Source organism: Procambarus clarkii, chromosome 39, assembly GCF_040958095.1.
Source record: "Procambarus clarkii isolate CNS0578487 chromosome 39, FALCON_Pclarkii_2.0, whole genome shotgun sequence".
Taxonomy (NCBI): Eukaryota; Metazoa; Arthropoda; class Malacostraca; order Decapoda; family Cambaridae; genus Procambarus; species Procambarus clarkii.
Window position 1 is genome coordinate 2,097,609 of NC_091188.1, and position 27,420 is coordinate 2,125,028.

At 48.0% G+C, this 27,420-nt stretch overlaps 1 protein-coding gene and 1 long non-coding RNA gene across 8 annotated transcripts in view; both read left to right on the top strand.

The window, feature by feature from the left end:
* The window catches only part of LOC123760348 (inositol polyphosphate-4-phosphatase type I A), a 171,157-nt gene that overhangs the window by 48,274 nt on the left and 95,463 nt on the right, over positions 1-27,420 (top strand). The gene's annotated exons all lie outside the window — the stretch shown is intronic.
* Positions 5,636-6,967, top strand: LOC138372722 (uncharacterized). Its single transcript, XR_011230897.1, has 2 exons — positions 5,636-6,092; positions 6,132-6,967. It is a non-coding gene; the product is annotated as an uncharacterized lncRNA (long non-coding RNA).

Below are 27,420 nucleotides of genomic sequence, written 5' to 3' on the forward strand. Positions count from 1 at the left end.
TGAGCCCGTAGTGGACTTACCTGACACAGGAGCGGGGCAAGTAGCACGGGCTATGGTGAGCCCGTAGTGGACTTACCTGACACAGGAGCGGGGCAAGTAGCACGGGCTATGGTGAGCCCGTAGTGGACTTACCTGACACAGGAGCGGGCCAAGTAGCACGGGCTATGGTGAGCCCGTAGTGGACTTACCTGACACAGGAGCGGTGCTGAGTGTCCTGTCGTAAGTTGTTGGGCCCCTGCCTTACCAGCTCTGTTCGTGTTAGCTGTATTTTGCTTTAGTCCATTCCATGTTCTTATTATTCTTAGGTTAATATGTTTTGTTGTTGTTGTTGTGTACCTGCAACTCCTCCGCTTCTAAAGTTTCCACCTCCCCTTATCCTGGTTATCAGTGGACATGTCTACTTTATCTACGTTATCTGTTCCTGAGTGTGTGTGTGTTGGAAGGGAGAGGGAGAGAGAGAGAGAGAGGGAGGGAGGGAGGGACAGGGAGGGGCGTCGAGCGCTTCAGGGGCAGCAGTTGGTGGGTGTTGTGGAGGTGAGAGTTTAGGAGCGGCGTAAAGAGAAGTGGGTGTTAGCTGTCTCTTTTGTGGCTTGGTCGCAGGAGGGAAGTTTCCTTCGTCTGGTGTTGCCCGTCCACCTGCAGCTGGTCCACCTGCAGCTGGTCCACCTGAAGCTGGTCTACCTGCAGCTGGTCCACCTGCAGCTGGTCCACCTGCAGCTGGTCCACCTGCAGCTGGTCCACCTGCAGCTGGTCTACCTGCAGCTGGTCCACCTGCAGCTGGTCCACCTGCAGCTGGTCTACCTGCAGCTGGTTCACATGCAGCTGGTCCACCTGGAGCTGGTCCAATTGGAAGAGGAAGATGGGTTGAGCTTCGGCTCTTCGGCCCGCCTCTCAGCCGTGATTCAACTAATGCACAGGTCCCAGAATACAAGCCTCGCAAACTGTACACCCGCCTCTAACTAATCTACAAGTCCCTCCTTCGCGAAGTACCGTGCAAGAGGTGCGATCGACACCTGTTGCATGTTTCCTATGTAAAAACGCAACAAATTCATAGGTTTCAAAATCCGAAACACGACAAATTTGTGGGAACCCATTTTGGCAACAGGCTGATGACCCCATTCTGTAACTTCCAGCACTCAAATGTCTTGTAAATATATACGGTTAATGGGGCAGTTGTATCCAAGAAATATAATAGAATCTTCACATTGTTACAGGTCGACGTAGAAGCATATACGTCGATTCGACGTTGGGGTGACGTCGCTGTTGTATAGTTCGCCCGCCCGCTGGTTGAGTGTTGCCAGATTAGCAGTAGATATATCGTGAGTGCGTTCACACGCGGACACCACGAGTGCGTTCACACGCGGACACCACGCATGCATTCACGCAGCGCGTACGGCAGGAGTGAGGTGCTGAGGCATGTGTCGGACCGTCACACAACAAGGAAACGCCAGAAATAATACAAGATCTGTATTTTGCCTAAATCCTTCACTGAGAAATGCGTTCTCTAGCCACCTGTGAGCTCGACTTGGGATGCCTGTTGAGCTGTATCCTGGTCACGTATCCGGACACAGGTCCACCGTGCCTGGTCAATGGCATAGTGGAGATACACGAGTGCTGGCTGGTTGGCTGTGTGTCTGTTTGTGTTAAAACAATTTTGCTTGCTAATTCCTGCATATGAAACATGGCGGTGAGGTGGTCGCAGCTGGTGCAAGGTGAGGACTGGCCGCAGGTGGTCCAGCCCTCAGGTTGCTGGTGGCAAAACATTAAAGGGCAGCTGCCCTAGGGGGGGCCACCTCTCTACAGCTGCTCTGGACAGGTGTTTGAGAGTTGTTCCTTACACACACACACACACACACACACACACACACACACACATATATACCCTACATACACATACACACACATATATACCCTACATACACATACACACACATATATACCCTACATACACATACACACCTGCTCCACCCAACTCTGCATGTATGTGGTCTCACAGGTGTGTATTACCACTATTATAGTGGTATAACACCGGTTATTTATAACAATAATAACCTCGGGTTGTGACTCTTCCAAGCTCATGAACCGTTCTTTAAATGTCAACACAGTCGCGATGATTAAGGAAAGATGTAAAGGTTTCGTAAGGGGGTTGTGTGAAGGCTTGTAAAGACTCCTGGCTCAAGTTATATACTCTCGGGCCGTCTTTACTACACATCTTTACTACACAACCACAATACATCTATACAACTTTACTATACAATTATTATACATCTTTACTCAATGCGACCATGATTACTGTATCCACATCTTCGCTGCACGCTATCTTCCTCACCGTCGGTAGTTTCAAAGCGTTATATGACAAAGAGTGCTGGGAAGACGGGACACCACGAGCGTAGCTCTCATCCTGTAACTACACTTAGGTAATTACACTTAGGTAATTACTATAACCATCTATACTGCACACACGACCGTCCTAATTACTGTCCTAATTACCGCTCTAATTGCTGCCTTAATTACTGTAACAATCTTCTATAAATACAGTCGTCATCATCTGTAGCAATAATTATTATTACTAACATCGTTTTTTGACAAAATATATTTCCTAAATATACAATTTTTCCTAAACACTTCGTCAATAAACAATAAAACTCAAAAGACAAAACCTAACATTTAACCAACATGTCGAAAATAATATGCTAGATGGATATTAGTGAGGAGGATGACTGGCATTTAGTGAGATTGACAATTATGTGTCATTTGACATTGCATGCAATATGCGGGGGGGGGGGGGGGGGGAGTGGTGGAGGTTCGCCCTTGGGTTTGACCTTGACACCACCTATGATTAACCCCGACACAAAGCTAGTCACCCTGCAAGGTTTGGTGAGGCTATAGTTCCAAGCATCGGCCCAGCGAGACCCCAGACAGACAGACAGACAGACAGACAGACAGACAGACAGACAGACAGACAGACAGACAGACAGACACAGGCATTTTCTTTTGAAGGTTTAGATTTGTGGTGTCTTAAGACAGAGATTATAGAGGTTAGTTAAACGCCATTAGTTAATAAAGAATGTACAGAACAACGTAGAAGAGAAGAACACGATTTTTGTGAACATATTTTCTGGGAACTGGTTCTTTATTAGTGTGTTCTCTAGAAGACCACCGGACACTCACACCACACTCACACACACACACACACACACCACACACACTCACACCACACACTCTCTCTCACACACTCACACACTCTCACACACTCTCACACACCACACACACACACACCACACACACTCACCACACACACACACCACACACACACACCACACACACTCACAAACACTCACACACCACACACACTCACACACCACACACACTCACACACCACACACACTCACACACCACACTCACACACCACACACACTCACACACCACACACACTCACACACCACACACACTCACACACCACACACACTCACACACCACACACACACACCACACACACACTCACACCACACACACTCACACACCACACACACTCACACACCACACACACACCACACACACACCACACACTCACACACACACACACACACACACACACACACACACACACACACACACACACACACACACACACACACACACCACACACACACACACACCACACACACACACCACACACACTCACACCACACTCTCACACCACACTCTCACCCCCCCCCCCCCACCAGAAAGCAGAGAGAGATACCAGAGAACCAGGAATGAGTACGTCAGGGTGAGAAGAGAAGCAGAGAAAAATTTTGAAAATGATATAGCAAACAAAGTCAAGACCGAACCAAAGCTACTCCACAGTCACATCAGAAGGAAAACAACAGTGAAAGAACAGGTATTGAAACTTAGAACAGGCGAGGACAGGTATACAGAGAATGACAGAGAGGTGTGTGAGGAACTCAACAAGAGGTTCCAGGAGGTCTTCACAATAGAACAGGGTGACGTCACTGTGCTAGGAGAAAGGGAGGTAAACCAGGCGGCCTTGGAGGAGTTCGAAATTACGAGAGAGGAGGTCAAGAGAGACCTGCTGGATCTGGATGTTAGAAAGGCTGTTGGTCCAGATGGGATCTCACCATGGGTACTGAAAGAGTGTGCAGAGGCACTTTGCTTGCCACTCTCCATAGTGTATAGTAAGTCACTAGAGACGGGAGACCTACCAGAAATATGGAAGACGGCGAATGTGGTCCCAATATAGAAAAAGGGCGACAGACAAGAGGCACTGAACTACAGGCCAGTGTCCTTGACTTGTATACCATGCAAGGTGATGAAGATCGTGAGAAAAAACCTGGTAACACATCTGGAGAGAAGGGACTTCGTGACAAATCACCAACATGGATTCAGGGAGGGTAAATCTTGCCTTACAGGCTTGATAGAATTCTACGATCAGGTGACACAGATTAAGCAAGAAAGAGAGGGCTGGGCGGACTGCATTTTCTTGGATTGTCGGAAAGCCTTTGACACAGTACCGCATAAGAGGCTGGTACATAAGCTGGAGAGACAGGCAGGTGTAGCTGGTAAGGTGCTCCAGTGGATAAGGGAGTATCTAAGCAATAGGAAGCAGAGAGTTACGGTGAGGGGTGAGACCTCCGATTGGCGTGAAGTCACCAGTGGAGTCCCACAGGGCTCTGTACTCGGTCCTATCTTGTTGCTGATATATGTAAATGATCTCCCGGAGGGTATCGATTCATTTCTCTCAATGTTTGCGGACGATGCTAAAATTATGAGAAGGATTAAAACAGAATAGGACTGTTTGAGGCTTCAAGAAGACCTAGACAAGCTGAAGGAATGGTCGAACAAATGGTTGTTAGAGTTTAACCGAACCAAATGTAATGTAATGAAGATAGGTGTAGGGAGCAGGAGGCCAGATACAAGGTATCATCTGGGAGAGGAAATTCTTCAGGAGTCAGAGAAGGAAAAAGACTTGGGGGTTGATATCACGCCAGACCTGTCTCCTGCAGCACATATCAAGCGGATAACATCAGCGGCATATGCCAGGGTGGCCAACATACGAACGGCATTCAGAAATTTGTGTAAAGAATCATTCAGAACTTTGTATACCACATATGTCAGGCCAATCCTGGAGTATGCAGCCCCAGCATGGAGTCCATATCTAGTCAAGGATAAGACTAAACTGGAAAAGGTTCAAAGGTTTGCCACCAGACTAGTACCCGAGCTGAGAGGTATGATCTACGAGGAGAGACTACGGGAATTAAACCTCACTTCGCTGGAAGACAGAAGAGTTAGGGGGGACATGATTACCACATTCAAGATTCTGAAGGGAATTGATAGGGTAGATAAAGACAGTCTATTTAACACAAGGGGAACACGCACAAGGGGACACAGGTGGAAACTGAGTGCCCAAATGAGCCACAGAGATATTAGAAAGAACTTTTTTAGTGTCAGAGTGGTTGACAAATGGAATGCATTAGGGGGTGATGTGGTGGAGGCTGACTCCATACATAGTTTCAAGTGTAGATATGACAGAGCCCGATAGGCTCAGGAATCTGTACACCTGTTGATTGACGGTTGAGAGGCGGGACCAAAGAGCCAGAGCTCAACCCCCGCAAACACAACTAGGTGAGTACAACTAGGTGAGTACACTCTCACACCACACTCACATCTCTCTTCTCAACAGTCGAATGAAAAATAAACCATTCAAACATTAACAAATTATATATTTAAATTCATAATTCTGAAGTAAAAAGAATTCTTACAAAATGTCAAAAGTTGTAATGATAATAAGCATTTTGGTAGGATTCCCACGGCTGCTATAGGCTCCTCTCCCAGGCGCCCTCCAGGTTCGTATCCCAAACCCCTTCCAAGCCCTTCTGCAGGATTGTCTCATGGATCATCTGACGGAGGAATGGCTCCGTGTGTGGCTGGCGGTGTGGCTCCTACTGGGGGCTCTCCTACTGGCGGCTCTGTTAGTGTCGGGGATGTGGCTCAGACGTCGGGCCAGACGGGTCAGCCTCGAGGACCAGGAGGTCAGCCTCGAGGACCAGGAGGTCAGCCTCGAGGACCAGGAGGTCAGCCTCGAGGATCAGGTCAGCTTCGAGGACTAGGTGGTCAGCCTCGAGGACCAGGAGGTCAGCCTCGAGGACCAGGAGGTCAGCCTCGAGGACCAGGAGGTCTGTCTCGAGGACCAGGAGGTCAGCCTCGAGGACTAGGTGGTCAGCCTCGAGGACTAGGAGGTCAGCCTCGATGACCAGAAGGCCAGAGGCTGTACTCGGGGCACGTGTCCCATAGGATTATGGCTTCAGGAAACATGGCCTTTGGGGTTATGCCCCGTGGGTACGTGTCGTCTGGGTACGTGTCCTCTGGCCGTACATCCTCCAGGTGACCAGGAGATCAGTTTCAGTGTCACCCTTGACCAGGAGGTCAGTGACAGTGTCACCCTTGACCAGGAGGTCAGTTACAGTGTCATCCTTGACCAGGTCAGTTACAGTACCACGCTTAGCCAACATTGTCACATCATCCCAGGGGAGTAAGTGGACCTACGACCTGAGTGGTTCTCACCTAGCAATCCGCGCCGTCAGAACCTGTTCCCCTGCGCCCAGCCCCCCGTCCAAAGAGACAGTCGGGCGCCGCTCCTCACTGACCATCTCGCGCTTAAGAGATACATTTTGAGAGAAGTCAGAGACCGCTTCCCGTCACAAGAGCTCTGGAGCGATTACAGACAGGCGATTGAAGATTGGATTGACGTAGAGTTGGAGCCCAGCTGGAACTGCTGTCTACCCGTCGACATTGACGAGTCGACGCTCTTCCGTCAAGAGGCCGAGGCAATCCTTGAGTTTCTTACAGACGTGTTCGGCCAGACAGAGGAGGCCAGGGAGGAAGCCGGCAGTAGACAGGTGTACCACTTACGAACGAGACGGGCTTGATCTGTCCAATTTGGGATTTCTTGTGATTACTATTTTTTTTATCAATTATTCCATCGGTAAGCAGGTCAGTGACCCTTTCACCTTTGACCTGCTAGAAGGTCAAAGGAGTCTCAAACCGCTCTCCATATTCTATTGTATTCACTATGAACATCTATTTTTTTTTCACTGTCAATCTCATGTATTATATACGTCGCTATCATGTCTTCTCCCTCTCTCTTTCTAGCGCCGTTAGGTTTTATTCCTTCAATCACTCTTCACACTCTCATCATTCGCAATTCTAGGACGAGTTTTCCTATATGTTGTTGTTTAGATGGGGCTGCATACTCTGAAACTGGTCTGACGTAGGTGGTGTTCAACGATCTAATTTTTAGATGATTTGCAGTGACGATGTAATGTGTCACCCGAGGAACACTGGGTACCCCAGGGAGCACTGCAAGAGAGGGGTGGAGAGGAGAGAGACCCAGGCGCAGCCGGGGACTTCTAGTGATTATATGTATATATTTATTTAGATGACTTGAATATCCAGTTCTGGAAGACAATACGTATGGATATGGGAAGCATAATCCAGATGAGTGAGCACAGGAAGATTATGTCCTCGTTGGAGACGAGGGTCGGGTGTGTCATAAATAAATATATATATATATATATATATATATATATATATATATATATATATATATATATATATATATATATATATATATATATATATGTGTATATATATATATGTATATATATATATATATATATATATATATATATATATATATATATATATATATATATATAATAATTTGTGTGTGTGTGTGTTAAAACCAATGTGCAACTAGTTCCACAAGATTACTATTTGCTGAGGTAAATTAACTGTATGGTTCAATTCCTGATAGTCTCTGTGACTCTTCCGATCCACCATCGCCCGCGAGATGGGTATGGGGCGCCTAATTAATTAATACAATGACCAAACTAACTGTATATAATGCCGCTTGGTTCTCCTGAGGTGGTGTCGGCTCCGTAACCTCTGCAGCACTTGGGTTGCCGGCTGGCGAGGTAATACCTACTGGCATGTAAGTTTTGCCCAGCGTCTGGAACTATAATTGATGGGAGATTTGGGTATAAGTTGCGTTGAGGGTGAGAGAGAGAGAGAGAGAGAGAGAGACAGACAGAGAGAGAGACTGACTGACTTTGGGGTAGGCTGATGACGCAGGGAGAGGCAGGAGGTCACTCATAGGGTGTACTGGAGTGCTGAGGGGAAGGGGTTACTCTCACACAGTGAGGAGTACCTGTCACAGACTGGGTTCGGGGGGTGTCGCGCAAGTGGTGGGAGTGAGCAAGTCAAACATTGGAGCACCCAGGAAGGTGGAGGGTGGATGGGGTGATCCCTGTGGGGACATAACCGGCACGTATCCCAACACTGGTAAGCCACCAGTGGTGTTCTGGCTGAGCCTTGAGTACGTACACACATACACACACACACACACACACACACACACACACACACACACACACACACACACACACACACACACACACACACACACACACACACACACACCCGGTTCACCTCATGCTTACCGGTACATTCTCATGTACCGTCACGGTCCAAATGGGTTGTACCGGTGTTCAGAGCTACACTAACACCTCTTTACTTATAGAAATACTAACTATCACCAGCCTATTTCGGTGCTCAATAGTGGGAACTGGATAAATACATACCAATGTGTTTCATCACATAAACGGATCAGCCAGGCTGTGATCAGTTTGAAGAGATGTGTGTGTGTGCCTGTACTCGGAGGGAGATTGGAACTGTTTTTTTCTCTCCTGTAGCACAAGATTGGCTACAGGCCGGTACAGTAAAAAAGCAACCCGTACCGTACCCGTGTAAGTCACTGAGGACGGATTGGTTTATTAATTGGTAACACCCGTGAAACATTAGTATTTTTTTTCCTAGAAAGTGATATTTTCTTATGCCTCTAAAGAATGGAAAATGGTTATAATTCTCCTCAAACTTTGCGCCAGACAGCTTAAACAAGAGGTGTTGAAGACACGTGATGGGTGGCGACGGGTGATACATTGTGTCATACCTCCAGACACAAGTAGGAGCCGGTCGGCCGAGCGGACAGCACGCTGGACTTGTGATCCTGTGGTCCTGGGTTCGATCCCAGGCGCCGGCGAGAAACAATGGGCAAAGTTTCTTTCACCCTATGCCCCTGTTACCTAGCAGTAAAATAGGTACCTGGGAGTTAGTCAGCTGTCACGGGCTGCTTCCTGGGGGTGGAGGCCTGGTCGAGGACCGGGCCGCGGGGACACTAAAAACCCCGAAATCATCTCAAGATAACCTCAAGATAACAAGGAGTCAGATTCACGAAGCAGTTTTTCCAGTTTCCGTGGTGTAGTGGTAAGACACTCGCCTGGCGTTCCGCGAGCGCTTTGTCCTGGGTTCGTATCCTGACCGGGGAGGATTTACTGGGCGCAAATCCTTAACTGTAGCCTCTGTTTAACGCAACAGTATAATGTGTACTTGGTTGTAACAACGATTCTTCGCGGCGGGGATCGTATTCCAGGGACCTGCCCGAAACGCTACGCGTACTAGTGGCTGTACAAGAATGTAACAACTCTTGTATATATCTCAGTTACACAAGTACTTACGAACGTGTACATCTTTCCTCAATCTTTGACGGCTTTGCTTACATTTATTAAACAGTTTACAAGCCTGAAAACTTCCCAATCAACTGTTGTTATTGTTATAAACAGAACAAATCCACAAGGGCCGTGACGAGGATTCGAACCTGCGTCCGGGAGCATCCCAGACACAGACAGGGTTAAAATGCTCCCGGACGCAGGTTCGAATCCTCGTCACGGCCCTTGTGGATTTGTTCATTTGATGCATCACGTTAGTGTGATCTGTGTGTGTTATAAACAGCCTCCTGGTGCTTCAGAGCTCATTAACTGTTTAATATTTGTAAACAAAGCCGCCAAAGATTGAGAACAGACGTACAGGTTCGTAACTGCTTCGTGAATCTGGCCCAAGGAGTCGCCAACCTTCAGGAACCTTCAAGACGTCTTCTTTAAGCTGCCTGGGGGGGGGGGGGAGGGTACTTTGAGGAGAATCATAGTCATTTGCTCTAACTAGGAAACACTTACTACACTGGAACAACATTTGTGTTACGTTGTGTGATGTTTCAGACAGCGTATCACCGATGACATCAACACTGGATGAATACCGTACTCATCTAACCTTTATATTTGGAGTTAGAGACCACGGTTTCACTCGCAAACAGGAAGATTCGCAGGGGAGAAAACCCAACAGGATTTCAAGACTTAAACCTCGGAGAATAGGAAGCAATAAGTCTCTCTCTCTCTTCCTTAGGCCAGAAGACGGCTTTCGGAAGCCACGCTAAGCAGCCCTCGGGTCGTCGAAGCAGGCAATATCTTCACCCCCTTTCCCTTCTTTCCCTGTTCCATGGTGGTGCTCCAAAGGGGGGCAGAGTTAGCGAGGGAAAGAGGGAGCAGTGACTGCCGTAGTGTGTCGAGCAGAATAGTGGCGGAGGATAACAAGGCTGTGATGATTCAACCACACGTCAGAAAAATTAAGAAACGACGACGTTTCGGTCCCTCGTAGACCATTATCAAGTCGGGTGACAGACACGACTATCGTGGGGGTTGTGGGGGAGGGGAGACGGAATAGTAGTAGAGGTAGGTCGATTGTGTGGTAACAAGGTGTAGATAGTTGAGTAGTTGTAGGTAGTTGTGTAGATAGGGGGGGGGGAGGAGGTGGGGTTCAAGGTGGATGAGAGATGAGCAGTTATGACTCATCCATATTCAAGGATGACATATGGATGCCTCCTTCCCCCCCCCCCCCCCAACCCCCTGCACATCCACCCCCCCCCCTCTTCTCCCTGTACATCTGACTTTAGCCTGGGTGTGTGTGTGTGTGTGGTAATCGTCCCTCCCCCCCCCCCTCTTGTGTATTACATCCTACACACCGATTAATATGAATACAGATTGGGCAAACTAGTTATACATCCTGTATGACCAAATGGCAAGACACTTATCCAGTATGAATACACAACACACACGCTGTTCATGTATCCGATATGCGTACACAGTAGAAATACTAGACAAGTATCCTGTATCCGGGTGAGAGAGAGAGAGAGAATATCCTTTAATTCTGCCAATATGTTTCAGAGTGTATTAATTAGACCTACTGTATTCCATGTGCTTTTTGTAATAGATTTTTGGAGTACACACAGAGATCACACTAACGTGATGCATCAAATGAACAAATCCACAAGGGCCGTGACGGGGATTCGAACCTGCGTCTGCGAGCATCCCAGACTTTGTTCATTTTTGGAGTATTTACTCATTGGTAAAACTGCTTGATGTGGTTCTGGGAGTTGTTATTTCTGACTTGTGAGAGCTTGGTCCAACAGGCTGTTGCTTAGAGCCTCTCATTTGTATATTATTTCTGTGGCTAAATTGCTTTAGTTTTATGTAGCAATTGTTTGTGGGGTAATTCAATCTCTTCTCCAGCACCGTGTCTCCTGTTTGGGTGAGGGGTCAGACCGTGTCTCCTGTTTGGGTGAGGGGTCAGCCCGTGTCTCCCGTTTGGGTGAGGGGTCAGTCCGTGTCTCCCGTTTGGGTGAGGGGTCAGTCCGTGTCTCCCGTTTGGGTGAGGGGTCAGACCGTGTCTCCTGTTTGGGTGAGGGGTCAGTCCGTGTCTCCCGTTTGGGTGAGGGGTCAGCCCGTGTCTCCCGTTTGGGTGAGGGGTCAGACCGTGTCTCACGTTTGGGTGAGGGGTCAGACCGTGTCTCCCGTTTGGGTGAGGGGTCAGACCGTGTCTCCCGTTTGGGTGAAGGGTCAGACCGTGTCTCCCGTTTGGGTGAGGGGTCAGACCGTGTCTCCCGTTTGGGTGAGGGGTCAGACCGTGTCTCCTGTTTGGGTGAGGGGTCAGACCGTGTCTCCCGTTTGGGTGAGGGGTCAGACCGTGTCTCCCGTTTGGGTGAGGGGTCAGACCGTGTCTCCCGTTTGGGTGAGGGGTCAGACCGTGTCTCCCGTTTGGGTGAGGGGTCAGACCGTGTCTCCCGTTTGGGTGAGGGGTCAGACCGTGTCTCCCGTTTGGGTGAAGGGTCAGACCGTGTCTCCCGTTTGGGTGAGGGGTCAGACCGTGTCTCCCGTTTGGGTGAGGGGTCAGACCGTGTCTCCTGTTTGGGTGAGGGGTCAGACCGTGTCTCCCGTTTGGGTGAGGGGTCAGACCGTGTCTCCCGTTTGGGTGAGGGGTCAGCCCGTGTCTCCCGTTTGGGTGAGGGGTCAGCCCGTGTCTCCCGTTTGGGTGAGGGGTCAGACCGTGTCTCCCGTTTAGGTGAGGGGTCAGACCGTGTCTCCCGTTTGGGTGAGGGGTCAGACCGTGTCTCCCGTTTGGGTGAGGGGTCAGACCGTGTCTCCCGTTTGGGTGAGGGGTCAGACCGTGTCTCCCGTTTGGGTGAGGGGTCAGACCGTGTCTCCCGTTTGGGTGAGGGGTCAGACCGTGTCTCCCGTTTGGGTGAGGGGTCAGACCGTGTCTCCCGTTTGGGTGAGGGGTCAGACCGTGTCTCCCGTTTGGGTGAGGGGTCAGACCGTGTCTCCCGTTTGGGTGAAGAGGTCAGCCCGTCCTCCCCTACCCCCCCCCCCCCCCCCTTCCGTCATTTCTTTACGTCCATACCGGTAGCAAAATCGACGTAATGGTAACAGTTATAAAAACACAGCCATATTGTTGCTTTTTATGCGTAAACCTCGATAGATTAGGTGGGGGGGGGGGGGGGGGTTGTTTGGGTTCGTTCGTACGTCTCTGGCTTTGGCGTAACCGTTTCTATCCGTTTTACGGAAGGGAAGGGAACTATGAAGAGAAAGCGCCAAGCCATTGCGACTATATAGCACTTAAAAGGGGTCAGGATAAGGATTTGGGATGGGACGGGGGGAAAGGAATGGTGCCCCCAACCACTTGTGGACGGTCGGGGATTGAACGCCGAACTGCACGAAGCGAGACCGTCGCTCTACCGTCCCTGCCACTCCTTTTTACGGAGTGGCAGATTGAAATTGAAATTGAAATAAGTTTATTGAGGTAAAATACACACAAAGGGATGAGGTAGCTCAAGCTATTCTCACCCCATTAAATAGACAGCCCGTACAGGACTCGAACCTGTGACCAGATTGAGAGCGAAAGTCCAGAAGAGCAGATTGATAGATAGTCTCTGTCATTGGATATTCTCGACGCTTCAGTCTCCTGTCTATCTGGAAATTCTCTTGTTAAGGAATGCGTATTTTTCGCGCCGGATTTTAACGAACTGGAGGTACTGTATTTTATTTTATGCTGTATTCATGGTTTTATTTTGTGAGTGTGTTCGCGCTGATGTATTTAATGCGGAGGAATTTGCAAGTTAGTAAACTCTAGTTTTGGTCATGCCATTATGTTTTATATGCAGTTGCAAGGGGTTTTTTAGTGTATTTTTTTTTTCGAAGGATTCAGAGAGTTTTGTATGTAGGTTTGTGGCACTGTGTTAGTAGTTGGGGTCTGGGCGTTGGTGTGGTTGGTGGTGGTGTGGTTGGTGGTGGTGTGGTTGGTGGTGGTGTGGTTGGTGGTGGTGTGGTTGGTGGTGGTGTGGTTGGCACTGGGTGTGGTTGGTGGTGGTGTGGTTGGTGGTGGTGTGGTTGGTGGTGGTGTGGTTGGCACTGGGTGTGGTTGGTGGTGGTGTGGTTGGCACTGGGTGTGGTTGGCACTGGGTGTATTCACCTAGTTGTGTTTGCGGGGGCTGAGTTTTGCTCTTTCGGCCCGCCTCTCAACTGTCAATAAACTGTTTACTAACTACTTTTTTTTCTCCACACCACACACACACACACACACCAGGAAGCAGCCCGTGACAGCTGACTAACTCCCAGGTACCTATTTCCTGCTAGGTAACGGGGGCATTCAGGGTGAAAGAAACTTTGCCCATGGTGTGGATGGCGATGACTGTCTCACTGTATATTTGAGCATTACTGGTGGCTATGTAGTTACTATATGTACCTGCAGAACAGAGCTACTAGCTCTTGGACCCCGCCTTTCCAGCGAGTCTCTGGAAGAAGAGGTATTACTCTTCCCTTACTTGTGGGGAGGGCAGGGGTGGGGGGTGGGGGGCAATGTGAGTCAGTGGGACAAAAGGTATACTCCTCCCCCCCCCCCATCACCCCCCCACGTGTCGTGCAACCATAGCAACACTGTGCGATGCGGGAATCAATGGTCGACAGCTGCTGATGCTGCTGTTGTTATCCTTAACCGTTTCTCTCTCTACCTCTTATCTCTCTACCTCTTATCTCTCTACCTCTTATCTCTCTCTCTCCTCTCAATGTTAATCCATACCTTGTATCGTTCCTATTAATCTGGTCTTGTCTCTCGTGCATCTTATATCAGATTTTATTTCCTCGCCTCGGTTGCTGGACCAAGATCTCCGCTCAAGTAACTTCAGCTACGTCAGTATTTATCATCGGGCGTCCTCTCAGCGCTCTGGCCTGGGGGGTACATTACATCCTGGGCAGTGACTGGATGGGTTCCTGGCGCTGAGGGAAGGTGCAGGTGTGGATACCCCTCGCTATCCAATACCGAGGGGTATGGATATGAGAGACACAGAGGATGAGGAAGTGGGGGGAAGGGGGAGAGAGAGGAGGATATAGTTGTGACAGGGAGAGAGGGGGAGAGAGAGAGAGAGAGAGAGAGAGAGAGAGAGAGAGAGAGAGAGAGAGAGAGAGAGAGAGAGAGAGAGGTAAATAAAGTGATGATTGGTGTGGAAGTGCAGGCGAGAGGAGGAGACGTCTTTGGGGCTGGGAGATATGTAGGACTGAAGGAGGAGGAGGAGGGATGGGATGAGGATGAGGAGGAAGGATATGAGGGATGTAGCGGAGCCAGCAGGTGTGGGGGTGACTGGGTAGTGGAGGCGGATGAGATCATTGTTGACACTTATGGGAGGACGGTAACCTCACTCACTCACCTTCCTGTTGCTCGGCCGAGGTAACAGACACCCAGGAATCATCGACCATTCACGTGTCCACTTTGCGAAACCTCTACATCTTTTTTTTTCGTCATTCGTTACACCTCGGGGGGTCTGTAGTAGTTAAGCCCGTTTATACAGGCTTCGAAACATCACAACTCAGGGTTATTGTTGTTATTGACAAGCCTCGTAGCGCTTCAGTGTGCTATAAGGTGTTTAATAACGTCAAACTTAAGTCGTTATGATTTGAGGTAAAAGATGTATAGGTTTCGTAAGTGTCACACACACACATTCTTGACGAATGTTGGCTCTGATCTTCTGACCTTGTCCCCTGACACACCATCACCTTGGGAGGTGTTGTCCACCCTCCCCCCCTGTCCTCCTCCTCTCCTGTCCCCCCTCCTCTCTCTGTCTCTCTCCCCCCTCCCTCCTTCTCTTCCTCCCCCCCCCCGACACCTTGTTACTGCTCTGCCTCACCCCCACACCTTGTTACTGCTCTGCCTCACCCCCACACCTGTAGTGACTGCTCTGCCTCTCCCCCACACCTGTAGTGACTGCTCTGCCTCTCCCCCACACCTGTAGTGACTGCTCTGCCTCACCCCACACCTGTAGTGACTGATCTGCCTCACCCCCACACCTGTAGTGACTGATCTGCCTCACCCTACACCTGTAGTGACTGCTCTGCCTCACCCCCACACCTGTAGTGACTGCTCTGCTTCACCCCCACAACTGTAGTGACTGCTCTGCCTCCCCCCACACCTGGTGATGGTGTGTGGTGAGGTTGGATACCAGCTCCGTGGTAACCAGTGAGTGTGAAGGCTGCAGGTGTGAGCTGACAGCTCCAGATGCAAGAACATGAAGGAGAGCGTTCAAGCACACATGAGAGATATTTGCAAGGTATTTAGGTCACCGGCAGGAGGTATTTGGGAGATATTGAGGTCTACAGGAGTCTGTGAGATGAGTAAGGAGGTAACGAGTGTGTCTCAGGTGTAGGTAATACTATTATTCTCTCTGTCTCTGTCTCTCTCTCTCTCTCTCTCTCTCTCTCTCTCTCTCTCTCTCTCTCTCTCTCTCTCTCTCTCTCTCTCTCTCTCTCTCTCTCTCTCTCTCTCTCTCTCGTGTGTGTGTTGTGTGTGTGTGTTAGTGCAAGGGTTGCCACTCCTGGCCTTACAAGACCCACTTTGCTACCACTACCTACGCCACTACTAACATCACCATCATCACCACCTACACTACCACCAACACCAGTCACCATTCTCACGTCCCAGGGATCACCATACCCGTGTATATATATGGTGCGCGCTTCCCATTTTTGTATTCCCTTGTTCTTTATGATTAAACCCAAAAGTTTTGACACTTTCTATTTCTCCAGTCAAAAAAAATTAAGTGAAGAATTCATTGAAAATATATTCCAGGAAAGGAACTCCTCTGTGGAGTTATATATATCGTAGATGTCCAGGCCATTTGTGGAGGGTGGCCGGTTTACAGAGTGGCCAGAATTGTGGCCGGTTTACAGTGGCCACACTGACGGCCGGCTTACAGAGTGGCCACACTGACGGCCGTCTGAAAGCATGCCAGGGGGGTGGGTGGGTGGTGATGGTGTGGGGGAATAAGTAGCAGGGAAATATCCCCAGTGAGTAGCAGGGAAATATCCCCGGGCGTCTCTCGCGTGTAGCGGCAGTGTTGTGTCTGTTGGTCCAAGAGGCCCAAGACTAGTCCCCGGCCTCCTCCTATCTTTGTCCCGTACCTCTTCACGTAATTGCTTTCTGCAAGCCACCCCGCGGCACGGGTGGGGGGGGGGAGAGAGAGAGAGAGAGAGAGAGAGGGAGAGGGAGAGACGGAGGAATGGGGGCATGGCAATATCGGAGAGTCGAGGCGAGGGGTAGTCGTTGATATATGGGTAAACCTGAGAATTAAACGATGGATTTTCGTGTATGTAAATGAATTAACGACAACAACTATGTAAAGGTTGATGAGAATTGTTGTAACTGGCCAGCCAGCCAGCCAGCCAGCCAGCCAGGCACCCAGCCAGCCAGCCAGCCAGCCAGCCACCCACCCAGCCAGCCAGGCACCCAGCCAGCCAGCCAGCCAGCCACCCACCCAACCAGCCAGGCACCCAGGCAGCCAGGCACCCAGCTAGCCAGGCAGGCACCCAGCCAGCCAGCTAGCCAGGCAGCCAGGCACCCAGCTAGCCAGGCAGGCACCCAGCCAGCCAGCTAGCCAGGCACCCAGCCAGGCAGGCACCCAACTAGGACACACGTCGCGGACAGGTGCCAGAAGGTAGCCCATATCAGGGGTGCCCATGGCCCATAGTGTCATGTCAACATATCACTGTGTTACTATTTATCGCTCCACGCCCGACACTTCGCAAGGAATCGGAATGCTCTCATAACAATCACCCCTTTAACCTAGTTCGTCTCAACAGCAGAATCTGAGGCGCCAGTTTCCTGTAAATGTAAACTTTATTCATTGCAGGGGGGGCCTTAAACCCCCCTCCGCCCCCCAAGGATGTATAAAGAAGGGATCCCCCGCGCTCTCTGATGAATAAGAAGCAGTCTGATCCAAATGTATATAAGAGGAGCTCATGAATACTTAAATAAGAGGAGGGGGGGGGGGTGATGCAGGTGTGGGTTACGCCCCACACGGTAGCCGAGTCTGCACTCAAATGGGCCAATTTGTCCAATTTGTTCCTCAAAATTGGACATAGACTCGAATATATTCCACGCAAGTCTTTCCTCATAAAATATTTGGTAGCCACGTTTGTCTAAGTATGTATGTGTATTTATATATGTATGTATATCTCAATGCATATATGCATGTGTGTGTGTGTGTGTATGTGTATGGATATGTATGAATGACTAGACATTCAGTAATGTAGTGCGTGAGATCACGAGGCTTGGTGGCACATCTCCCATGCCAGGCAAGTCCACTACGGGCTCACCCTAGCCCGTGCTCCTTACAACCTTTTGCTCCCAGGAGCTGAATCTAAAGCAGCAACAGATGAGATCACGCCGCAGTTCCTGCCTCGCAGAGGTTAACACCTGGAGTGCTCGGGAGAGTCGACACCTGTAGCCGCCTGCTGCTGCCTGCTACAGGTTGCCACAGGTTGCTACAGGTTGCCACAGGCTGCCACAGGTTGCTGAGCCATGATCCTGGCATCCTTGTCGTACTCTCTGGTTGAGGTTTCGTGCAGCCCTCCACATAATGGGCCTCAGATCTAAACGGGTCCCATTTTATACTTTGGTCATTCAGTGCCCTGTGATGTTTCTATCGGATCTGAATTTTTGGAGCGGAGGGGGTTGCGGGCCGCTCCAAGCACAACAGCCTGGTGGACCAAACTCTCACAAGTCAAGCCCGGTCCGGGCTTGGGGAGTAGAACAACTCCCAGAACCCCATCAAGCAGGGTATCTGAGAGGTTTGGTTACTTACGTCTGGCGTCTAAGACCTTTCCCGAGTGAGAAACTGGCGGTGGTGTGGCCAGCGGGCGGCACCTGCTTGGTCCTGCTCTATGAATTATACAGTCATTCTCTCCTCCTCCTCCTCCTCTCTTATTTCTTAGTTTGTTTCTTCTCTTCCGTCTGCCTCGCTTGTGTTGTAGGTTTATTTGGGATATATATAAATGGAGGTTTATATATATATATATATATATATATATATATATATATATATATATATATATATATATATATATATATATGTCGTACCTAGTAGCCAGAACGCACTTCTCAGCCTACTATGCAAGGCCCAATTTGCCTAATAAGCCAAGTTTTCATGAATTATTTGTTTTTCGACTACCTAACCTAACTTTTTTGGCTACCTAACCTATAAAGATAGGTTAGGTTAGGTTAGGTAGGGTTGGTTAGGTTCGGTCATATATCTACGTTAATTTTAACTCCAATAAAAAAAATTGACCTCATATATAATGAAATGGGAAGCTTTATCATTTCATAAGAAAAAAATTAGAGAAAATATATTAATTCATGAAAACTTGGCTTATTAGGCAAATCGGGCCTTGCATAGTAGGCTGAGAAGTGCGTTCTGGCTACTAGGTACGACATATATAATCTGGTATATTTAGAAGCTATAACTATCTTAGATATATCCGGACTAACAGCAATTCCCACACATTGCAGCATCAATTTCGACGCAATGGGTGATCTAAGTTCCGTATAGCAATTCGTAGGTAAACGTACTGTGAATGTGATGCTCATTAGCTGGTGAGATGAAGAGGATGGTCTTGGGAAGCATCCCAGATCTTGGAGAGAATGGAACGGGGCGTCGGAGTTAAAGACTCAATTACTCCATGATTTTGTAGCTACAATTAAGACTTGGGAAGACTGGTTGCATTTCAGCAGAGATGGGCGTTGTGGAAGTGCTGTTCCATAGAATATATTGAAGAGAGCAAATGTTGCTAATAGTAGTGAGCAATAGTACGGTAGCTATGCTAATGCCTAATCCAACAAGCTGACGACTCTTGCTTTGTAAACATCGAAGAATTCTTTTGTTAAATGAAAATAATACAATGTATAAAATGTATAAAAATGCATGCGCATGAGTGTATTGTATTGAATATCTTAAAAAAAATAATGCAACAAGAACTAAGACAAAGCAATACCAAACAAGAGTGAATTAAGTAACCAGAGTTCGAAAACAAATATACATAAACAAATACAAAACAAACAAACAAATTTTAAAACAAATATACATTTTTTGAGACTGACGGAGTTAGGGTTAAAAGGGTTCAACCATACACTATGTGTAGCGTGTATGATCTTAGGACACTGTATGAAGAGATGTTGTATTTAAGGTGATAATTGTATGCAGGCGATGAGTCACAATAACGTGGCTGAAGTATGTTGACCAGACCACACACTAGAAATTGAAGGGACGACGACGTTTCGGTCCGTCCTGGACCATTCTCAAGTCGATTGTGAATGGTCCAGGACGGACCGAAACGTCGTCGTCCCTTCAATTTCTAGTGTGTGGTCTGGTCAACGTGATAATTGTAGTTACTGTAGTGATTATTGTAGTAATTATTGTAGTAGGTGCTCTCATGGAGCCCATAAGGTGGTGGGTGAAAGAAAATGGGATTTCCTAGAATGGTATTGACGAATCTGTTTAACGATAGGAACCTGGGGCCAGATTCACGAAGCAGTTACGCAAGTACTTACGAACGTGTACATCTTTTCTCAATCTTTGACGGCTTTGTTTACATTTATTAAACAGTTTACAAGCATGAAAACTTCACAATCATCTGTTGGTATTGTTATAAACAGCCTCCTGGTGCTTCCGAGCTCATTAACTGTCTAATAATTGTAAACAAAGCCGCCAAAGATTGAGAGAAGATGTACACGTTCGTAAGTACATGCGTAACTGCTTCGTGAATCTGGCCCCGGGTGTTGATTACTGCTGCTCTAATACGTCATAAAAGCGTTATTACAAGATGTAACAACTTGATTACAAGTTGTAACAAGGGAATCATAGAGACCGTTACCTAGTGTCTGTGTGTGTGTGTGTGTATGTGTGTGTGTGTATGTGTGTTTGCAGGGAATTGAAAGCTATAGTGACTTGTAATAACATAGGCAAGGTTTGGACTTTTGTTGAAGTGGGTTTAATGGGGAACTAGTGAATACCTTTTACATGTTTAGTGCGATAACTGCTAGTGGTGTGTCTTAGTGTTATTGGGGGGGGGGGGGGTGCTGTTAAGGCAAGTCTCTTCTCTCAGATTGTCATTCCGTAACAAAAGCAACTGGTTTGCGTAACTAGAAACGTACGAACTCATGGAATGAACCAGCCCAAGGAATCTTTCAAGATGTTTTGAAAATGTCAGGCCAGTTTTAGTGTGCAGCGCCGGCATGGAACCCCCCCCCCCATACCTTTGTAAGCATTTGCATTAAATCAACAACCGGGCCACAGCTGTCACAACGTCTGTGGTCTGGGGTGACAGCTGCCACAGCCTCTGTGGTCCGGGGTGACAGCTGCCACAGCCTCTGTGGTCCGGGGTGACATTGACTGACATTGACTCAATTCTCATTACTTAAAAGCCACAAGATTATAATTGTAAATATATTTTACCTGTTTTCAGTAACACTGGTTATGTAAAATTATAATTGTATTAATGTGTTGTTTTAAATGTAAATAGCCAAGTTTATTTTGCAAATGTCATTGGAGAATAATTTGCTTAATGCGTTTAAATTGATGTAAATTGATGGTGATATGTCAGTTTGTTTAATGTATTTAATGTATTGTTGATAAGAGTGTAGTTCGGTTTATAGAGACGGATGGTGGGCCAGTGTAGGCATTCCCACCAGTGGTGTACACAATGTAGGCTCTCCCACCAGTGGTGTACACAATGTAGGCTCTCCCACCAGTGGTGTACACAATGTAGGCTCTCCCACCAGTGGTGTACACAATGTAGGCTCTCCCACCAGTGGTGTACACAATGTAGGCTCTCCCACCAGTGGTACACACAGTATAGGCGGGAACACGCGCCCTCAACGTCCTGTTTTGAAAACGCGCGCTCAACGCCCTGCTTTGAAAACGCGCGCTCAACGCCCTGCTTTGAAAACGCGCGCTCAACGCCCTGCTTTGAAAACGCGCGCTCAACGCCCTGCTTTGAAAACGCGCGCTCAACGCCCTGCTTTGAAAACGCGCGCTCAACTCCCTGCTTTGAAAACGCGCGCTCAACGCCCTGCTAGGCTTTGCCCCAGCAACGGTGGAGACGCCTATCTCTCCCAGGAGGGAATATTACGCAATTTTGGCGTTTCGGGGAATATGAAGAGTGATTTAGCCAGCAGGTCATATATGATTAAACGGCCCTTGTCACCTTCTCTCTCGTGGAGGGGGGGAGGGAAGTTAGGGGGGGTCTGGAAGCACCCCCGCCCCCTAATCTTTGTCTGCAGCTGGGGGGTGGTGGGGGAGTAGGTGGGCAAGGGGGGTGGGGATTGTTGGGGGGTTGTACTACAGTATGTAATGATTGTAATGTATGGGTGTACTACAGTAATGTATTTGTGTATTCCTACAAACTTCAAGACTGTTGCCACCTGTTTAATATACAGTATACATCTTGACGTGTATACTGTATGATGCAATACATCCACACAAGACATAACATTTTCGGGTTTTGCAAGAGTGGGTCATGCAGTCACTTTACCATATTAGAATGTTGCACAACCAGTTCGGTAATATTCGTAACAAGACGTGTCGACTGTCTCGACGCTGACGTAACCAACGCCAGACAGCTGTGAGTGGACAGCGCTTCGGATTCGTAGTCCTGAGGTTCCGAGTTCGATCCCCGGTGGAGGCCAGGCTACTGTCCGGGCCCCTGAGCCAGACCATAAACGGGCCCTGGAGTAATTATCATACAAGTGTTGACCAGACCACATACTAGAAGGTGAAGGGACGACGACGTTTCGGTCCGTCCTGGACCATTCTCAAGTCGATTGTGAGAATGACTTAAGAATGGTCCAGGACGGACCGAAACGTCGTCGTCCCTTCACCTTCTAGTGTGTGGTCTGGTCAACATACTTTAGCCACGTTATTGTGACTCGTCGCCTGCTTATCATGCTCAAGTCTTCAGGTCAGACCGGGTCATCCCTTTGAACGACAGACAAACTTATCCCATCTTGGCTGTTTAAACCCCCTCCCCCCTTACCTCTCATCTCCCATCCTCAGCACACTTCAGCATCCTCCTCTTCCCCCCCCCCCTGTCATCTGCAGCATCCTTCATCCACTCACAACCGCCGGACTCTTGAACATCTCCCCCCCCCCCCACCATCCACCTGAGTGTGGCCCGTCCCACCAGCTCTCCATCACCGGCCTTACAGGGACAACAACAGTTTGGTGGATCCCATTCATTATTAGCACCCTTGAACCCCCTCACTGACATTCTTTAGCAGACTTTTTCACTATTCTTTCTCCCCCCCCCCTCTCTGTCTCTCTCTCTCTCTGTCTCTGTCTCTGTCTCTCTGTCTCTCTCTCTCTCTGTCTCTCTCTCTCTCTCTCTCTCTCTCTCTCTCTCTCTCTCTCTCTCTCTCTCTCTCTCTCTCTCTCTCTCTCTCTGTCTCTCTGTCTCTCTCTCTCTCTGTCTCTTTCTCTCTGTCTCTCTCTCTCTCTGTCTCTCTCTCTGTCTCTCTCTCTGTCTCTCTCTCTCTCTGTCTCTCTCTCTCTCTGTCTCTCTGTCTCTCTCTCTGTCTCTCTCTCTCTGTCTCTCTCTGTCTCTTTCTCTCTGTCTCTCTCTCTCTCTCTCTGTCTCTCTCTCTCTCTCTCTCTCTCTTTTCCATGAAGGATGAGATGATAAAACTGTAGTTTGTGTTATTGTCTTCATGTGATCTGAGGGGCAAGAGTAACGGTGTGGTGGCTGAGCGCTTTATGTTGTCCACACATCAATTGATTTGCTATCACTCGGTGTCGTCTGTCTGTTGGCTTCTCTTTGTGTGTGCAGATCGCTTCCCTTCCTCCGGTCTTTTGGGAGTGACTTGTGCTGTTGAGATAACAGTATCTGCTCGTGATAAATTCCCCTGGGTTGTGTAGTTGGCTGTTTAACATTTAACTTAACTTTAGATTCCTGGATGACACGAAGTAGTTACGGAAGTAGTTACGAACGTGTACATCTTTTCTCGATCTTTTGACGGCTTTGGTTACGTTTATTAAACAGTTTACAAGCATGAAAACTTGCCAGTCAACTGTTGTTATTGTTATAAACAGCCTCCTGGTGCTTCGGAGCTCATTAACTGTTTAATAATTGTAAACAAAGCCGCCAAAGATTGAGAAAAGATGTACAGGGTTCGTAAGTGCTAGTGTAACTGCTTCGTGAATCTGTCCCCTTGCTGCCTACGTCGACCAGCCTTCACTGTCTTGGGTTCAACACCTGTCGTTGTGTCGTGGCGGGTGTTTAAGAGGACCGCGTGTGTTTTAAGCTTGATTAAAAGTGAATCTCGCGCGTGTTTAAATGTTGGTAGTTCACTTACCTGTTTGGGGGGTTCTGGGAGTTCTTCTAAACACCCCAAGTTTTGACTTGAGAGCTTTGTCCAACAGGCTGTTGCTGGCGAGGGGGGGGGGGTGTATCGTATGGGTCGGGGGTGTAGTTTTGCACAGCGAGGGAGTGTTGAGTGTTCGCTCCACGACACTGGCTTAGGCTTCAATATTTAATGTGTCATGAATTAATCTTTTTGTATTCTAGGCTGACTGACGTCCCTGGAACACGACCCAGGGGGGGAGGGGGGTTCCTCAGAGTTAGAATATTGAGTAAAATATATACTTTTCGTGGATTAAACACTAAGGGGTTACGGGCTCACCATAGCCCGTGCTACTTGCCCCGCTCCTGTGCCGGGTAAGTTACGGGCTCACCATAGCCCGTGCTACTTGGAATTTGTTCCCAGTAGCTGAATATATAACAACAAATAACAACACTAAGGGAAGGGAACTATCGGGGGGAAAGCGCCAAGCCATTACGACTATATATATCACTTGGAAGAGGTCAGGATAAGGATTTAGGATGGCACCGGGGTGGGGTTATCTTGAGATCTTGAGGTTATCTTGAGATGATTTCGGGGCTTTAGTGTCCTTGCGGCCCGGTCCTCGACCAGGCCTCCACCCCCAGGAAGCAGCCCGTGACAGCTGACTAACACCCAGGTACCTATTTTATTGCTAGGTAACAGGGGCATAGGGTGAAAGAAACTCTGCCCATTGTTTCTCGCCGGCGCCCAGGATCAAATCCGGGACCACAGGATCACAAGTCTAGTGTGCTGTCCGCTCGGCCGACCGGCTCCGACCGACCGGGGTGGAGGAAGGAATGGTGCCCAACGACTTGGACTATCAGGGATTGAACGCAGACCTGCATGAAGCTAGTCTGGTTATATATATGTTCATTGTTATTCAAGATGGTATGTCATTTGTAATCGATACATTACACATGACAGTGGGTTCGTAGCGGGTTGTATAATGGAGAAAACTTTACTGTATGTACGGGTTGTGCTCCGTCACCACTGTAGGCGGGTCAGGGAGCTCAGGCCGGCTTCTAGCCGCCTAAACGGGTTCGTAAATACTGACTTAGTGCCTGTGATCGCGATAACGGGGTTCCAAGTGGCGTAAATGGTCACGTATAACTGCTGTATAAATCCAGTTCCTCGGTCAGCCAAGCTCCTTATAGCGGCTCCAAGTCCATCGCTAAATATCATAATTTTTTGACTTGAGAATGGTCCAGGACGGACCGAAACGTCGTCGTCCCTTCATTTTCTAGTCTGTGGTCTGGTTATATGTTGTTGTTATAGATTCAGCTACTGAGAACACGTTCCAAGTAGCACGGGCTATGGTGAGCCCGTAACTTACCCGGCACAGGAGCGGGGCAAGTAGCACGGGCTATGGTGAGCCCCTGTCTAATCATCATCATTTTTTTTACTTTATAACCGACACTTTATCCACTACAACTACTAATATAAAACATTTAAGTAATATCAAAATGAGATACTATATCTAAATTTTTTTTCTCGGCAGCCAATTCTGTCTTCGAGAATTCGAATAGAACCTTAAAATTCTAATGGCACTTTCTCTCTTCCTCCTTCATTTTTGGCTTTCTTTGGAGGCGTTTTACCCGTCGCTCTCTCTGTTTTGAAGCCTTTTATCCCCCCCCCTCTTCCTCCCCCCCCCCCACCTCTTTCAGACCTTTTATTTCTGCTTTAAAAGAAGATCTTTTTCAGTGGGTATTGGTGAGATACAGCGGGAGTCGTATAAAAGTTTCTCTTAGGCTTTTTTTTTAAGTCCTTTATCATATGTTTCCGCCGCTCGTGCTCTTCTCTTTTGATCTCTTTCTCATTTTCTCTTTTGCTCTCTTTTTCTCTCTTATTTGTTCCTTTGTTCTCTTCAGCTCTTCTTTTCTCAATGTTGTTGTTTAAGATTCAGTTACTGGGAACAAAAAGTTGCACTTGCGTTTGTTTCGCACTTATCAAGAATTGATATGATAGTGTCCAATTGGGCCTGCCCAATTTCCTCACGCAGTTCATTCCACCTATTTTTACGTTTGCGTTACAAATTCTAATCATGTGTGTTGCATTCTGTTGTTCAACTCAACTTCCGTTGTCAGAATACCTCTTCTCCAACAGTGTTTCAGGTGTGGACTCTGTGTTGTTTTCTCCTCTTGAGTCCTCGGAGTTGAAATTGAAATTTAAATAAGCTTGAAGTAAAATACCCACAAAGGGATGAGGTAGCTCAACCTATTCTCACCCCGTTCAGTACATCGTGTTAATACATACATAGACACACATCACAAACAATAAACATATTACCGAACATTCTGAGAGATAAACATCTACATTTCCTATGCAGGCGATGAGTCACAATAACGTGGCTGAAGTATGTTGACCAGACCACACACTAGAAGTTGAAGGGACGACGACGTTTCGGTCCGTCCTGGACCATTCTCAAGTCGATTGAGAATGGTCCAGGACGGACCGAAACGTCGTCGTCCCTTCAACTTCTAGTGTGTGGTCTGGTCAACATATACATTTCCTCCTTTACACAAGTAACCTTGGAGTAATCTTGTGGAAGACCTCTGGTCCGTTGCCTTTCTTCTGGACTTGATTACGTCCAGGTCCCCTGCTGGGCCACCTTACACTACACTACACTACACAATACACCTTGTGTAGTGGGCCGCCTTGTCCTCTGACACCACCTGCGTATTGGTCGGTTTGCAAGAAATTGTGTTGCTGTGGTTCTCTGGTTTTTAGTGTTTCCCAGGTGTGTGTGTGTGTGTGTGTGTGTGTGTGGTGTGTGTGTGTGTGTGTGGTGTGTGTGTGTGTGGTGTGTGTGTGTGTGGGGTGTGTGTGTGTGGGGTGTGTGTGTGTGTGTGTGTGTGTGTGTGTGTGTGTGTGTGTGTGTAGGGTGTGTGTGTGTGTGTGTGTAGGGTGTGTGTGGGGTGTGGTGTGTGTGTGTGTGTGTGTGGTGTGTGTGTGTGTGTGTGTAGGGTGTGTGTGTGTGTGTGTGTGTGTGTGTGTGTGTAGGGTGTGTGTGTAGGGTGTGTGTGGTGTGTGTGTGTGTGTCTGTGTGTTGAAATGGATGCTCTTCGTAGAGTTTTGTTAAAGCTTCTTGCGTACCGACACACACAAAGTCCGAAGTTCCTTGCATGATAATGCCAGTTTATAAAAGTTATTTGTTATCGCAGATTAACTAGCTGATACGAACGTTCTTTAACATTGAACCTAACTTGAAAATTACATACACAAAAAAAAATTCTAAACCATGAAATCTGAGTATATAGATAATGTTAGTGAAAAATTATGGAGGAGAGATTGTGAATAACTGATTCTGATTCTGTGACCTGATTCTGTAAACTCCTCTTACAGATTATCAATGAATTAGCAAACCGCAGCAAATTTCAGAATCTGGGAACATAGAGGGAAGAATTACTGCATCTACAGTAGATGCATCTACAGTAGATACATCTACTTTGTGTTCCTCCCACGTTGGTGTTAATTGTTTCTTTGACAATGAAATACATT